We start from the raw sequence: 15,877 nt of genomic DNA, 5'->3' as shown, positions 1-15,877 counted from the left end.
CACATTTTCTTGATCCATTCATCTACTGAGGGGCATCTGGGTTGGTTCCATATCTTAGCTATGGTAAATAATGCTGCAATAAACATAGTTGTGCTGGTAAACTTTCAATTCTTAAGTAACTAGATATTAATCCATTCCCTACCCATCCAGTAGCAAAGCTTTCTCGTGCTTCCTGATTTCTCAGGGACAGATGACTTCATCTTTCTGCCACTGAGTCTTCTCTCACACTTCAGTGCTGCTGGTTAATCCTAAAACCTGTTAACCTCCATTTTTGTGCAAATTAGAAAAGAATAGACTTTCTGGCTCCACACAGCCCAGAGACACCTAATATCTAAGCAGCAGCTATATTTCAGCCAGCCATGAAATTTCCTCTTAGCCATGTGCCCCCATTCATGGCTCACCTCCACACCCCTACCAGGTGTTCCTGCTGACATTCAGCCTTCCAATAGGCCTTCATCCAGTCAGGATTCTGCCAGTCCTCAGCTCACACTGACACATACTGAAGGCTGCTTTGCACTTTCTGCACTGTTAGATTGTTCTCTGCAAATCTTGTGCCCATGTGAAGAAACCTAGAACAAAATATCCTCAGATTCTAGACAATCATTATGTCTTGATTTCTGGTTCAGCCCCACCGCTCCTCTAAGCCTAAGACTCATAAACCTAGATATCTCCATATGACCTAAATCTGACAGAGGGTATAAGCTGTAAAATGACAAATATAAAGGCCTCAGTTTTCCTCCACTCACAACCTTTGTTTTAGGTATAGTTCTTATTATGAACCGAAGGGTGCAAGTGTACAGGAGTATTGTTTTCTAAATACCAAGATCAGACAGACACCTTATAAACATGGTACCAATGTAAATAACAACACAGTTTACTGAGCACATGTTAAATGCCTAGCATCATACTAATCCCTTTTCCACATAACAACTAAAAAGTTATTATCACCTGTATGTTAAAGATACTTAATGCCAGGCTGGGAAGGTGATTCAGTGGTAGAGCGCTTGTCTTGCATGCCTGAGGCCCTGAGTTCGATTCCTCAGCACCACATAAGCAGAAAAAAAAAGCCAGAAGTGGTGCTGTGGCTCAAGTGGTAGAGCGCTAGCCTTGAGCTGAAGAGCTGAGGGACAGTGCCCAGAGTTCAGGCCCACGACCAGACCCCCCCCCAAAAAAAGATACTTAATACCTAAAGCAGTACCCAAAGATACAGAGTGAGATCTGTCTGATTCAAAACCTACATTTTTAAATTGCATACTATGTAAAACTGTAATGACTGTTTTTAATGATAACATTATGAACTGAACGTGCTCAATACTTTTTTAAAAAGTGAGATAGCACTGGGAGTTCAGCTTGGTGGTAGTCTATGCTGAGCATGTGTAAATACCTAGATTCAACCCCCAGCTATAAATACATAGAAAGCAGGAGAGGATAGCACACACTAAATATATGCATTTATTAAAATATATTTCTTTAGAACATTGCAATATGAAAAAGAATGATTCAACTTACAAAGAGTTAAATCCTGGGAATGAAGCCAGGCACCAGTGGCTCATGCCTATAATCCTAGCTACTCAAGAGACTGAGATCTAAGGAGCACAGTTGAAAGCCAGCCCAGGCAGCAAAGTCTATGAACACTCTTATCTCCAATAAACTTCTCAGAAAAAGCTGGAAGTGATGCTGTGGCTCAAGTGGTAGAATGCCAGCCTTGAGTCAAAGAAGCTTAGGGACAATACCCAGGCCCTTAGTTCAAGCCTCACAACTGACAAAAACATAAAAATTTTTTAAGGAATCAGTAATCTGTTTGATCAGACTTCCTGCCCAAAGGATCTGAACATTCTCAGAAACCAATAATTAAAAAAATACGTTAATACTTGGAATTATATAATATGCAAAATTACCTGAACCATTGCTTAATTTATATCTGAAGTTATGAGCCACTGCTATTTGATACAAAAATTCAAAAAAATCCTCTGATATTATTGAAAAACATAACAGCAAATTGATGTAGGCATCTATCCCCAAAATAGAGTTGATTCATTTCAACAAATTGAACCAATTGCATAAATTCTAACCACTTTTTTTTTGGTCGGTCATAAGCCTGACCTCTGGGCCTGGGCTGTCCCTCAGCTCTTCAGCTCAAGGCTAGCGCTCTACCACTTGAGCCACAGCACCACTTCCAACTTGTTTTTGCTTATGTGGTGCTGAGGAATTGAACCCAGGTCCTCATGCATGCAAGGGAAGCACTCTAACACTGAGTCACCTTCCCAGCCCTCTAACCACTTTCTAAATGTATAACTGTTTGCTTTCTGCAGAGCAGAAAGAGAACATCATGTATAATTTAGTTTCTTTCTTTCTCTTCCCTCCTCCAGTTCTTCAGCTAATGCAATGATATGTGCCTTCAACCTTCTCTTCCAGTCTGCTTTTGGCCAGATCTCATCCTGTGCATATGTGGACAGATCTTAAGTCCTTATTACCAAGGCTGGTGACCAAATTGTATCCCTGAAAAGAGGGTGTCCTTACTGCAAAGAACACAAAAAGAAATGACTTTGTTTTTTAGTAGAATTTTTTTTAATAGTGCAGCTACACACACTAACATCATTCAGCTACTAGCCACTATGCTGTATGCTAAAAATAAATGAGTTGGAGTTTCTGTTTCCAAGATCGCTCACTTCAGATCTAGCTCCATGGAAAAAACACAAGGAACGTTTATAGAGAACTTTTCATGCTTCTTATGTTTACTCGTGTTTTCTCTCAGAGATCTACTTCTTTTTTCCCTTACATTACCTTCTAACTCATGAGGTAACAGCCTCTGAGAAATACTAAATATTGTAAACAGGACATGACTACAGCTCACTTAAAAAAATTAGCTTTGATGAAGTAAGTTTTATGCAATACAATTTACACTTTTAACTGGACAGTCTGATCAGAGTCTGGGAGAATGTGTAAGGTCATGTAACAATCATCTAAGGCATTAACCTCAGCATCTCCTTTGTTCCTCTGTGGCTTCCTGATCCAGCAGCAATGTGATACTATTACTAGGGTTTTGCTTTTTTTTTAGTTTAATACAAACATACCTTGTGATTGTATCTTATTTCTGGCTTCTTTCAATTTGTATAATGCCTCTTTTTTTTGGTGGCAGTAGCTCCGGGGTTTGAACTCGGGGCCTCACACTTGCAGGGCAGGCACTCTCCCACTGAGACAGCCAGCATAGTACTTTTAAAAACAACCATTTACATTTTACCACTTATGCTAGGTATTCACTTCTTTTTATTACTAAGTGGTATTATGTTGTTGGCTGTATCACAATTTACTCCACAATTGTTTTCTTTGTAGTTTTTGGTTATTGTAAGTTAAGCTAAGTGAACATTCAAATATAACTCCTTCAGGGTAGCATGGGGTAAGAAATTAAACTGGTTATTCTTGAATTTCTTTTTCAATAAACAAATTTTATAATCTTTAAATTAAAAAAATATAATGCCTTCATTTTTATATGTTTAGCTTTATAGGAAAGCTTTACATTTCAATCTGCTGCCTACTTTTGGACAACACATTCTGAATTAAAATAAAAAATAATCTCATCAAATTATTGATGCTATTGAATAATACAAATCAATGACCAAAAGAAGAGTCTCTAAATCTATTAATATTGATAATAGATTGCATATGTCCACATATATATATATATATATATATACACATATATATATACAATGTATGCATACTTTAGGATATGGAGAATAGAGCTCACAATTCATTGGGGGAGAGAGCTAAGTTATATTGACTCACAAATTATTCTGATTAACTGCTATTAAAGGTAAAGCAAAGTATTTCTGACCCTGGCCACTCAAAGTATAGTACATGAATCCATAAAAGTGGCATCATTTGGGCAAGTGGTAGACTGAAGAATCTCAACTGCTCCCTGTGATGCACTAAGTCAGGAATTGTAGCCACACCCAGGTGATCTGTGTGTTTGAGAAACACTTCTGAAGAGCAGGGAAAAAAACTGAATCCTATCAAGAGAATTTGTACTGCATATAGCTTTTGGGGGGCACTAGAAGCTCATTCAAGTTTTGTTTTTTTTCAAGTTTTTTTTTGTTTTTTTTTGGGGGGGTCCAGTCGTGGGCCTGAACTCTAGGCCTTCAGCTCAAGGCTAGCGTTCTACCACAATGCCACTTCCGGCTTTTTTTTCTGCTTATGTGGTACTGAGGAATTGAACCTAGGGCCTCATGCATGCAAGGCAAGCTCTCTACCACTGAGCCACCTTCCCAGCCCCTAGAAGCTCATTCAGAATCCAATGCTATAAGTCAAAATGTCTTTGAAGATATGAGGCTTCACCAAACATTACCCTCACCATTCCAAGGACTGTTTGTGGTTCATTTGTAAATTCTTTGGACACTTTTCTTCCTATTTTATTTGAAATCTTATTTTTCCATCTACTATTAGGATCGCTATAGATGCCACTGGCGTTTTCAAGAAATACGTAGGACTCCTTTCTTCCTGTTATACGTACATCATGTGTACTTCATTTAGACCTTGTGTTCATTCACTTACCAGTGCCAAATGAATCACCTCTCAAACACAACAATAATTCCAATTAATGCAGTAAGAATCATTAGAGAAGGCAAATGTTCAGAGCATTTAGACAAGGTAAGGTCTTATGTACCATATTATGAAAAACAAAAGTTTTAAAAACTGGTCCAGTGTCAGTGACAGTTTTTCAAATAAAAATAATAAAAATAAATAAAATAAAAGCATTTTTAATACAGATTTCCCTCCAGTTCAATTCTTATCTCATCCTGGGGCACAAAGTATTTATTCAGTGAGCAAAAGACAAGTCAATAAAGGAATGAATTCATAAATACTACTAGCCCCAATCATTATTATTTTGTTCCAGGTCTCTCACCTCTATGAGGTACAATTGCTGAACCACCTTCCCTAGGGTGATGCTACACTAGCCTTTAACTTCTCTGCTTCTTGATTTCTCTTTCCTCCTCTGCTCACCTAAACATAAGGGCTCTCAGGCTGATATTCCTATTTCCTAAACACATGTTCTCATTATTTCTCACTCAGCTACTTGGCAATGATCTCTAACCTTCCCTTCAAACCTAATCCAATGTTATGTTAGCATAAAATTCTCCAAGCATAGTTCTTACCCTTCCACTCAGGCAAACTTTTCAGTGGCTTCCTATTGTCTTCCGAACATGTATTAAAATCACTTAAGCCTATCATTTAAAACTACTATATTTTGATCCTTCCATTTTAATTCTCATCTTCTTCCTCATTTTTTTTTTTACTTTGCCAGCAGCAATACAAATGAGCGGTAAGGCAAGCAGATCCTCTAGATTTCTACCTCCCCTCTTGCTCTATATGTTTGTATTAATTTGAAGTTTGCTTAACCTCTGCGTAACGCACTCAGTTACCTTTATAAAATGAGAAATTACAATACTATGCAACAGAGCTAGTATCAGTAGTAAATGTAAGTATCTGGCATATGGTATAAGTAAGGACACTTACAATCTTTTTTTAATTTGTCTTTTAAAAGTGAATTACTGAAATACTGGCTGGCTATTCACCAAGTTGCCACTAAAAAAAAAAAAAAAAAAGCTCCAAAACTTCCTGGTAAAGATCTTAAAAAACTTACGACAGTGCTATTAATAGCCTCAAAAAAAATTCTGTTTCCATTACTGTGATTATTTTTGCACAGTAGTTTTGACATTTCAGAGTATCTATGACAGGAAGCCTTCTGGATATAAAATGAAAAGCATTCAAAATAGTAACTTTTGGCAAAGCTTATCTTAGGACAAGACCTTTTGCTGGCTAGAGAAACCACATCTTTTTATGTTTTTAATGACAAAACTGAACTGACACTACAGTAAAATACAAACAAGTAGTAATTTCAGATTTTTAATCAAAATAGCAAATGTGTCTAAAGCAAAAACAAAATCAAGAACTCTATAAAACGTGTGAGCTGGCAAACACATTTTGTCTTACACTAAGTTTATTATAATGTTGCCAAAGAGCCAGCTTTTGTGTCCTAGGCTTGGCAAGCAAATACTGTGGGACATTGCCATGTTTAACAAGGGAAAGATGAAGACTAGAATCTGTCAGTCTTCGGCTAGAAAAATAGAAAGAGAAGAATGAGCCTTATGCAAAAATTGACAAAAATAGTTTAAAATTTACTGAACACATATGACAGAACTGTTCAAAATGTTTTAGAGGTATAATTCTTTTAATTCTCAAAGACACCCTTTAAGGAAGGTATTATTGACATCCATATTGTACAGAAAGAGACTGACTATATCCCAGAGAAATTATCATCTGCCCAGGGCTACCCGTGTAGTGTTAGAGCTGAGACTTGAACTCACACTCCAGAATCCATGCTCTTCATCATTATGGTATTTTAACTCTCAAAATCTTTCCATTTCCTTCGTGTCAGAAAATGTAAAGATTGAAGGGAAAAGCCCATATTCTATTGAATTTAAAGTTGCTGGCAATAGGGATTTAGCCCTACCCCCAGCCTAGGTGAATCATGGTAATCCAGGTCTAGTAGCCCTGGAATATGCTGGGGAAGGGCTTCAAAGCCAACAGGAGTAGGCGCAGTGTAAGTAAATAAGAATCCAAGAGATTCTCGAGGACTCAATTGCAGGACCATTATAAATGTCCATGTGCTGGAAGTACCATAGAATGACAGTTTCAGTCAGTATATGTCCTTCATAAAAGGATTTCCAAATAAGATAGCAATCTAACACATTTGCTAGTAGAATAATTGTCCTATGATGAACCTTAATGAATAAGAAAGGCTACAGAGGTTCATGGGTAAAATACACAGCTAACATTTTTTTTTGTTCTAGAGCTTTCTCAACAAAAGTTAATAAGTTTCTGTCTGAAACTTGTACCTAAAAATCCAGGAATAAGCAGTGAGGAGAAGAATTGGCCTAAAATTCCATTAGGATACTTTAATGAAACTATTATTATTTCACTTAAAGACAGGAAACTAGGATTAATTCTATTCAGAAAACACCCAGAGACAGCAAGTCACTTGCTCAAGGTTACACAACTTATTAACTACCAAATTTCTATGGTATTTGTATACTACATAAAATTGTAATTTGCATTTCAGGGTTTTCTTACTCCTAACTTCCACACTGGCTTACCACAGTCCCAAACAAGGCTGTTCAGATTGATAATAAAAATAACATAACTGGTACAGCTTAATTTGGGGACACAGTGAAGAGGCATTGATTGATTTTATTTATTCTCATAGGCTTTCTGGCCACCTGCAAAACTAATGAGAGAAAATGACAGGCAGTTGTATACTCAGAGGAGATTTGTCATCACCTGCTAGAGACAGAACATTTTATAAGGAGTAGTATTCAAACATATATCTAAGTAATCTCAGACAATGGTAGTGTTACTGCAGCTTACCTGCACTTTTAGGAATCGTTCCCTAAAGGCTCTCTGTTCCTGAAGCCAAAGAATATTCTAGGAGATACCAGAGTAGGATGATACAGGAGAGAAGCTATCTGCTGAACAGTTGAGGCCTCTCTGCTAGAAATACAGAACCCAAGGTTGTGCTGCTTCTTAACTGGCAGGTGCTGAAATAAAACACAAAGAGAGACAACTTAAAGCCAAAATTTAAAGCAATTTTCCAAAATTTAGTGAAGACTTTATTGTAGTACATTCACTTGTGATTACCTAAAAGCTGTTTTATAAGATGATAACACTAACAAACAGAGAATCAAAATGAAAGAAACAAAATTCCAACAGCCAAACCAACAGCAAATATTACATTGCTGTCATTCATGACTGGTTTTTACGTTAGTTCAGTCGCCTTGAAAAAAAAAAAAAATAACATATCCAGCTCAATTACTCCAGACCAGCCAGGTGATCAAAGAACTGTCTTATTTTTCAGTTTCTCTCCATACATACACACACCTTTATTGTTAAATGCAGAGGTGAGAAAAGGAGTTACTGCTCTCAGAACCCATAGAGGAAATGAAAATGGAGAGGAGGAGGTCGACAGGAGTAAAAATATCTAGAAGAAAGCGAACAGAAAGGAAGTATGGTCAAACTATCAAGAATAGCTACTGAAGGGTAAGTCTACACCAGGAAATGGTATGAGCCACTTCTGGAAAAAAATAAAATAGTTGGGGGAAAAACAAACCAAAAACCTTCCCAAACTGATCCTCCTCCAACTTTTCTTATATAAGGTTAATCCTGACACAAAAACTAACAAAAGCTACATGCTCTCTTCTGCTAATAGAGAATGAATATCTTTTGTTAAATTCTCAGGGAACAAATATAAATAAAATAAAACTAGTAGTTTATTTCAGAAGCCACTTAGTCTTCCAGGAAAAATAATTTTGCTTGAAAATGATATAGCAATGTGAAGAAAGAGTCCACCAAGACACAAAATATTAAAATGTTGAGCACACTAAGATTATTTATTTGTGTTATATGTGTGCACATAAATTACTGAAAGGCATTAGAAAAAAACATAATAGCTGATATGCTGAGCTGTGGATCACTAGATTTTTTTTCTTAAAATATATACATTTTAAAATTAGTAGAGAAATGGAAAATTCTCATTTTTATGTATTTCCATATATGTTTGTTTTAATGTACTAAGTAATTGGACCCATTAGAAATGACAAGAAAAAAAGTGGTGCTCTCTTGTGCTCTCCAGAAAATATAATAAAGTCTTCATTATAAGATGGAATTCTGAAGTTATGGATATAATAAATTTATGCATCAGAGTCATCTTCTCTAAATGTATAGAAATACAGTTTCTGGATTCTTGTCATCATCTATGCACTTCTATATCTTACTAACAGGACTAAGATATCAATCACATTTTTAAAGTAGGAAAGAGTTTTAGGGTTATTTCATCTAGATAGATCTATGAAGAAAACTCAAATGATGTCATATCAGAAACAGCTGGTTGAAGAGAATCCCACTACTTAGACAGAAGCTTAAATCAAGAGAAGAAACAAGACAGGTCAGGCTCACATCTGAAGGACTTTCATGAGGAGAACTAGCATGATTCTGCAGATTTACCAGGGCACTAAGTCAAGAGCAGTGAATGCAAAAGTCAGAAGTTAGGCTTAAGCTCAATGTTTGGAAGAATTCCTACTATTGAGACTTCCTAAAGATAATACATAATAACAGGCCGTACCACTGAATGCTGGGCCACTTGTGACTAAAGATATTCTGCTGTAAGGCTTAGTTAGGGTCTATACAGCAGCACACTGTATTGCACAATCTATAATGAGCTTCTTAAGACCCTGTTTGGACGTTCTATCAGGGAAACACTGCTACTCATTATACTCTTGACCTGAGCATGCAGATTCAAGATGAATGCACATGGAGCAGTGAGGAATAGGACACGTAGCCAGGCAGATCAGACCAACCAATGGCAACCAATGGGCCCTCACACCCATGAGCATTTTGGTAAGATGTCCATTTAGATTCATCAGGTCCAAGGCAGGGCCTGATTATCATTTCCAGTAGGATCCTTCATAATGCAAATACTGCTAAGGATTCTGCAGTAAGTAGGCAGGGATTCATGGAGGTTGTTTAAACTTGTGTTTCCCAAAATGTGATCCTGAACTGTCATCCAGCTACCTGATTTCAAATATCCTGTCCAGTCATAATTTGGGGACAGATGATTAATAACCAGTTTCTTTTTGAGTCGACATTTTTCAAGTTCCAATTAGGTATGGCATGCTAGTGGTTTGAAGCACTCCTACAGTCACACCTCAAGCAATAGTTAATTTTGCACAGTGCTACAGAAGATATATTCTGTCATTTAAAAAAAAAGATACTCTAACTGTGACCTTGGAAAGCAATCTAAATCAATGAATAAATTTGTTACTTCAGTATATAGTACAGTTAATGAAAATATTAACTGTAAAAAAAACAAAAAGACATTTTTCCCCAGTGATTTCTATAAAATCAAATGTCTCTAAAAGAGCTGAGTCTCCCAAGGTCATAGATCACAGCCTTTGTCAGTACAGAGCTTAGCATTCTTTTCCTTGATCTGGCATTTAACCTTCCTGCCACTAATTTCATAAAACTCCTTTTATGGGGCTGGGAAGGTGGCTCAGTGGTAGAGCGCTTGCCTTGCATGCCTGAGGCCCTGGGTTCGATTCCCTAGCACCACATAAGCAAAAAGAAAAAAAGCCAGAAGTGGTGCTGTGGCTCAAGTGGTAGAGTGCTGGCCTTGAGCTGAAGAGCTGAGGGACAGCGCCCAGGCCCAGAGTTCAGGCCCTACGACCAGACCCAAAAAAATAAATAAATAAATAAATAAATAAAACTCCTTTTATGACTTTCTTGTTTCTTGCTTGATTAGATCATATTCTACTTCTCAATTTACCTAATCAATTTGGGCTTTCAGTCAACTTAAAAATCCCATAGAATGCTTTTCCTGGAGAGAAATGCTGATATCTGCATACATAGCTCTTCCCCAAATTTGAAAGCATCCCTATGTTTCTCTCCCAGAGGAACTAATCCTAAAACTAAGAGGGAACTTAGCTCCTGTCCTGCCAGAAAGTAAAAAGATTAGTCTCCCTTATAAAGAGTTTGCTAAAAAGTTACAAATAACACTCCATCTGATTCATGAGTTCTTTTTACAAATTACTTCTAGTTTATTCTGAGCAACATTCTGCTAGCATCTCATATCTGTGCATTCTTCCTTCTTCTGCTATTTTTCAAAAACAAGGAAAGAAAAGAAATAAACTAGGTCAAGAGAGAACAATCATATGAGTATATATCAACCCTCAAGATTGCACTGTTGGAAACTGTCCTGGTTTCCAAAGCCAATGAAAATATATGGAAATATTTATGCTGGTATCCATTAGATGATCTCCCAAAGCCACGTTACAAATACGTATAAGTACATGTGTATTTGTGTGTATACACATACACAAGCACAGAACATATATATCATAATAGATACGTTATAGTTTATTAATACAAACAAACTAACATATTGGGATGTTTTTTGGGAGGAGGGGAGGAGTTGGTCATAGGCCTTGAACTCTGGGCCTGGACACTGTCCCTCAGCTCTTCAGCTCAAGGCTAGTGTTCTACCACTTGAGCCACAGCACCACTTCCAGTTTTCTGGTGGTTTACTGGCGATAAAGAGTCTCACCTTCCTTCCTGCCCAGGCTGGCTTCGAACCACGATCCTCAGATCTCAGTCTTCTGAGTAGCTAGAATTACAGGCATTAGCCAATAACACCTAGCTTGGGCATGTATTTTTATGCAATCATATTCAATGTACTTCCTAACATCACAGGTAATCCTTAAAGCCAAGTACACTGAGTCAAATTAATTTCTTTTTAACATTAAAAAAGCTCATTAGCATAAACTGTGCAAAAGGGTGTTCCTATAATACACATATGCAAATAATGTACTTTGATTAAATTCATCCCACCTACTTTACTCTTTTATAATCTCTCTCTCTTTCTTTTTAAATTTTTTCATGGGTTACTTTATACTCTTCTCAAATAAGTATTTTATACTTCTATTATATTTTCCTTCTGTTGTCCTCTTCCTTTCCATCTTCCCTTTTACACTCATTACATGTAACTATTATTTTTAAAATTTTTAGGTCTAGATTCTGCATGAGTGAAAATATGTAATGTTTGTCTTTCTGAGCTTGGCTTATCACACTTATTTTAGTGATCCCAATTTCATCCATTTAAATTCACTTCTTAAAATAAGGATACAGGTTGACTCATTATAACAATGAAACGTACAAGCCATTATATTGACAACTAACTTTACAACTTGGGAGAGGGAGGAGTGAGGAGTTGGGGAGGTGGGGAAGGAAGGGATGGTAGGGAAAAAACAAAGAAGGGGGTAACAATGCTCGAGAGGAAATGTACTCATTACCTTATCATGTAACTGTAACCCCTCTGTATAGTATCTTTACAATAAAAATATATATTAAAATTAAAAATGAGTAAATAAAATTTTTTTAAAAAACTAAATCTAAACATTGTTTCTCACCTGTCACAGGTAACATTTCTTTCAGTAAAGAATTTCCCAGCGTCTACTCAATGCCAGTCACTGATCTAGGCACTGAGGATTGATTAGTAAATAAGTAAAGCTGTTTACAAACCAGGGGGAGGCAGACATAGCAAGTCATTCATAAGCAATTATTAAATTACTATATTAAAATTCTGACCCAGATATGGGAGAACATAAAGTAGGTCTGATAGATGAGAAAAAAATTAGCCAGATTAAAGAGTGTATGCAGAATGAATGTTCTATACAAAAGGAAACAGTATTAGCAACTATTCTGAGGTGAGAATGAAAGTGATACCAGGGAAAAACTGAGCCCACTGATAGGTAGTGTTGAAAACATTAACAGCCAAACTTTTTATTGCATGCCTACTAGCTCCAGACTTCACACGCAGGAGTACATAAAACCCTCAGACCAGTGCTTAAATGGGCACAATCCTCATACTACAGGTAAGGAAATGGAGGCCAAATTAAGTTAAATCATTCCTCCAGGGTCTCAGGCTAAAAGTCCTCAAGCCCTGTTTGGGCCTAAGAATGTAGCTGCTGGGTCTGCTCTTAATCTCCAAGATATTATAGCTTCTCAGGAGCCAGGTCACCTGGAAGCTTTCCTTATGTTCAAAACCTATTCTGGTAATTTCATTTTCACAAAATGGCATTGTGACATTCCAGACACATTAAACAATAGCTCCAGTCTCATTTTCAGATTCTTGATGAATATATGGTCACTATTATCTATTAGCAAATATTAGACAGAATTTACTACAAAATTTTACATAGCTATCAAATGTTCATATAACAAATGCATATAAACGTATTAGACAAAATAATGATATCTTCTTGGATTCTTTTATGCATGCTAGGCAAGTACTCTACCACTGAGTCACACCCAACCCCTTTCTTGAACTTTCGTTTTGTAACAGAGTATATTCTCTTCTCCACCTGTCCCTCTTTCCCAGGGACTAGCTTAAGTGTGACAGATACCCAGCTGATCTTTATTTACATGCTTATACACATAAATTTATACATGTATGATATGCCATGTAGTTTCAAATAATGTTTATATAAATAAGCTAAATATTGGTGACTTACATCTGTAATCCCAGCTACTTGGAGGCTGAAAATGGGAGAATTACTGCTTGAGGCCATCCTAGGAAGAAAAGTTTTGAGACCTTTCTTCAAACCATAACTGGGTACAGGTGCACACACCTGTCATCCTAAGCCACAGAAGAGACTATGATAGAGAGGATGATGGCGCCAGGCTACAATGGACAGAAAAGTCCCTCTCCACAGATGCTGGACACTGTGGCATGTATATACAAACCCAGTGATGACAGAAAGCCCAAGAGGTAATTTCAGTTCAGGCACAAGCTTGGATGAGAAGCAAGACCATATCTTTAAAATAGCCTGGAGGGGAGAAGATATATAGACTGTGGCTCAGTGAGACAATACCAGCCTTGTTTAAAAAAAAAAAAAAAGTTCACTAAGCCAGGAAATCCTTCAAATTGCTATAATACTTTAATATTAAAATTCCATTTTTAGCACTGTTTTCTTCAGAAACATAAACTTTTGGTAATTTAAATTATTCAAAACTATCTAGATATTTAAAATACTAGAAATTTCTGGAAAGGGAAGGTAAACAGTATTCAAACTGAAAAAAATAAATTCCTAGTCGATGTGAACATATAATCATTGTGTTGAAACAAAACATACTAACGAGGAATCAAATGCAGAAAACAGTCTTAATTACAACCAATTTCTCATCATGGTGACCACACTGACTGGGCAGAAAAGTCCACCTCAAGTAGATAAACAAACCAAAGCCTTCTCTGGAATGCTTTGCCTTGTGTTCTGACCAGAAAATACTCCACGACAATCTTACAGAAAGGTTACCAATATTTTTTCAGAAAGGATTGTGGGAGAGATATGCAAGAGATGGCACTGGATGAAACTAGGATCACAGTGAGAAACCAGCCCAAGCAGAAGATATTCTATTTGGAAAAAAAAAATCAAGGTGAATGTGGTAGTCTGAAACTACAACTACAGCTATGCAGGTGATGGAGGCAGGAAGATCTCAGTCTCAGGCCAACTCTGGGCAAAAACTTGAGATGCTATCTGGAAAATCATTCAATAGCAGAAAGGACTGGGGATGTTGCTCAAGAGGGAGAGAAAAAGAAGGTTGGGGTGGGGGAGGAGGGAGATAACTAAAGAGGAAAACGTTTGTGAAAAACCTACCATGAGTCAGAGATAATGTTTGAAAAGGTGTTCAATTAAATAATAAATCAGGGGATCTTGTTAATTGTTACAATGATAAACAATAACCTATTTAAAGTAATTGTATTTTCTAACTGAAGTACATTTTAAAAAGGTTTATTATCAGCTAGTGCTGGTCGCTCATGCCTGTAATCCTAGCTACTCAGCAGGCTGAGATCTGAGGATCAAGTCTCAAAGCCAGGCCAGGCAGGAAAGTCTGTGAAACTCTTCTCCAATAAACTACTAGAAAACCAGAAGCGATGCTATGGCTCAAGCGGTAGAGCACTCGCCTTGAGCTAAAGAGCGCAGGGCAGCACTCAAGCCCATGACCAACCAGAAAAAAAAAAAGGTTTATTGTTATGTGTAAACTGATATTGTCTACAAATATATAATGACCTTAAGTGAGATTCCTATACTTTTAACATAATCCTTTGTAAAGATCACTCTGAGAAAAAGCTAAGTATTTCAAAACATGAATAATTACTGATGTCCTGATTCGTGCAGAAAATACAGAAATAAAAAGCAAATCAAAGAGGGCTATTTTTCCTTGAGAAGAGACAGGGAAAGAAAAGTTTCTTCTAGTAGATTTACAATAGAGTATTTACCATCCTCAAGAAGGGGAAGGAAGGGAGAGAGAGAAGGATAGGGAGAGGGAGAGGGAGAGGGAGAGGGAGAAAGAAAGAGAAAAGAAGGGACGAAAAGAAAGGAAGGAAGGAAGGAAAGAAGGAAGGAAGGAAGGCAGGCAGGCAGGCAGGCAGGCAGCCCAACTTTCACAAACCACTGGAAAATGCTTTAGCACATTCCATAGGCAAGCCAAGGAGATAATACCTCTTCTAGATCCCAGGCATATGCTCAAGAATGCCTCCTGGACTGAGGAAAACCCTCCTAGGCTTCAGAACTGAAATTCGTCCTATTAGTAGTTTAGTGAGATCAACCAAGCTGATAGAGTACCTCAAGATTTGTCTCTGGAACCTTCTATCCACTCAATCCATCTATCAGCCATCTATCTACTCACCCATCCATTTATCATTCATTCATCCATTCATCTATCCATCCTCCCACTCACCCGTCTAACACCCATCCATCTACCCACCCACCCAGAAGACTTACTAATCATCTATCATGTGCCATCGAATGCAGGATGCCAAGACGAAGCTGAGAGACCACCGAGATCCTACAGGAAAATCTCAGTTCTCATACTTAAGCACAAAATTAAACCTAACATAAACATTTCACTCCCTTCTTGAGCTCTTAATCTACAGGGTCAAGATACACTATTTTAACTATATAAAATGTGTGTATTAGATGTGATTAGCCTAAAATTCCACCCCAAAGGGAAAAAATAGTCCCAAGTAGAAACACCAGAAACAAGAAGTTGAAGGAGGCCTAACAAGAGAATAAGAAAGGTCAAATAGACCAGAAACCAAAACTAACATTACGTAAACTTCTGAAAGTTCCCCATGCTTGCAATTTTTTTTAAATGTCCTGAAGACCTTCCCATAATTACTAGTAGCAACTGCTGGTATGTGTACAGAAAGGAAGGGAAAGTGGGGGAGTATTCACCCACTCCATGATCGCTCCAGGCTGTGTACATCTGA

At 37.2% G+C, this 15,877-nt stretch overlaps 1 protein-coding gene across 8 annotated transcripts in view; it reads right to left on the bottom strand.

The window, feature by feature from the left end:
• St3gal6 (ST3 beta-galactoside alpha-2,3-sialyltransferase 6) overlaps window positions 1-15,877 on the bottom strand; it is a 61,197-nt gene that overhangs the window by 27,690 nt on the left and 17,630 nt on the right. For 5 of the 8 annotated variants that reach the window (XM_013024158.1, XM_013024161.1, XM_013024156.1 and 2 more), the window contains exon 2: window positions 7,426-7,595. The gene's annotated coding sequence lies outside the window, so the exon portion shown is untranslated. The other 3 variants (XM_013024162.1, XM_013024160.1, XM_013024157.1) reach the window with 3 other exon arrangements.

The sequence above is a fragment of the Dipodomys ordii genome, unplaced genomic scaffold (assembly GCF_000151885.1).
Source record: "Dipodomys ordii isolate 6190 unplaced genomic scaffold, Dord_2.0 Scaffold73, whole genome shotgun sequence".
NCBI lineage: Eukaryota > Metazoa > Chordata > Mammalia > Rodentia > Heteromyidae > Dipodomys > Dipodomys ordii.
Note: the sequence above shows the minus strand (reverse complement) of the source record. Positions and strands in the feature narration are given on the sequence as shown.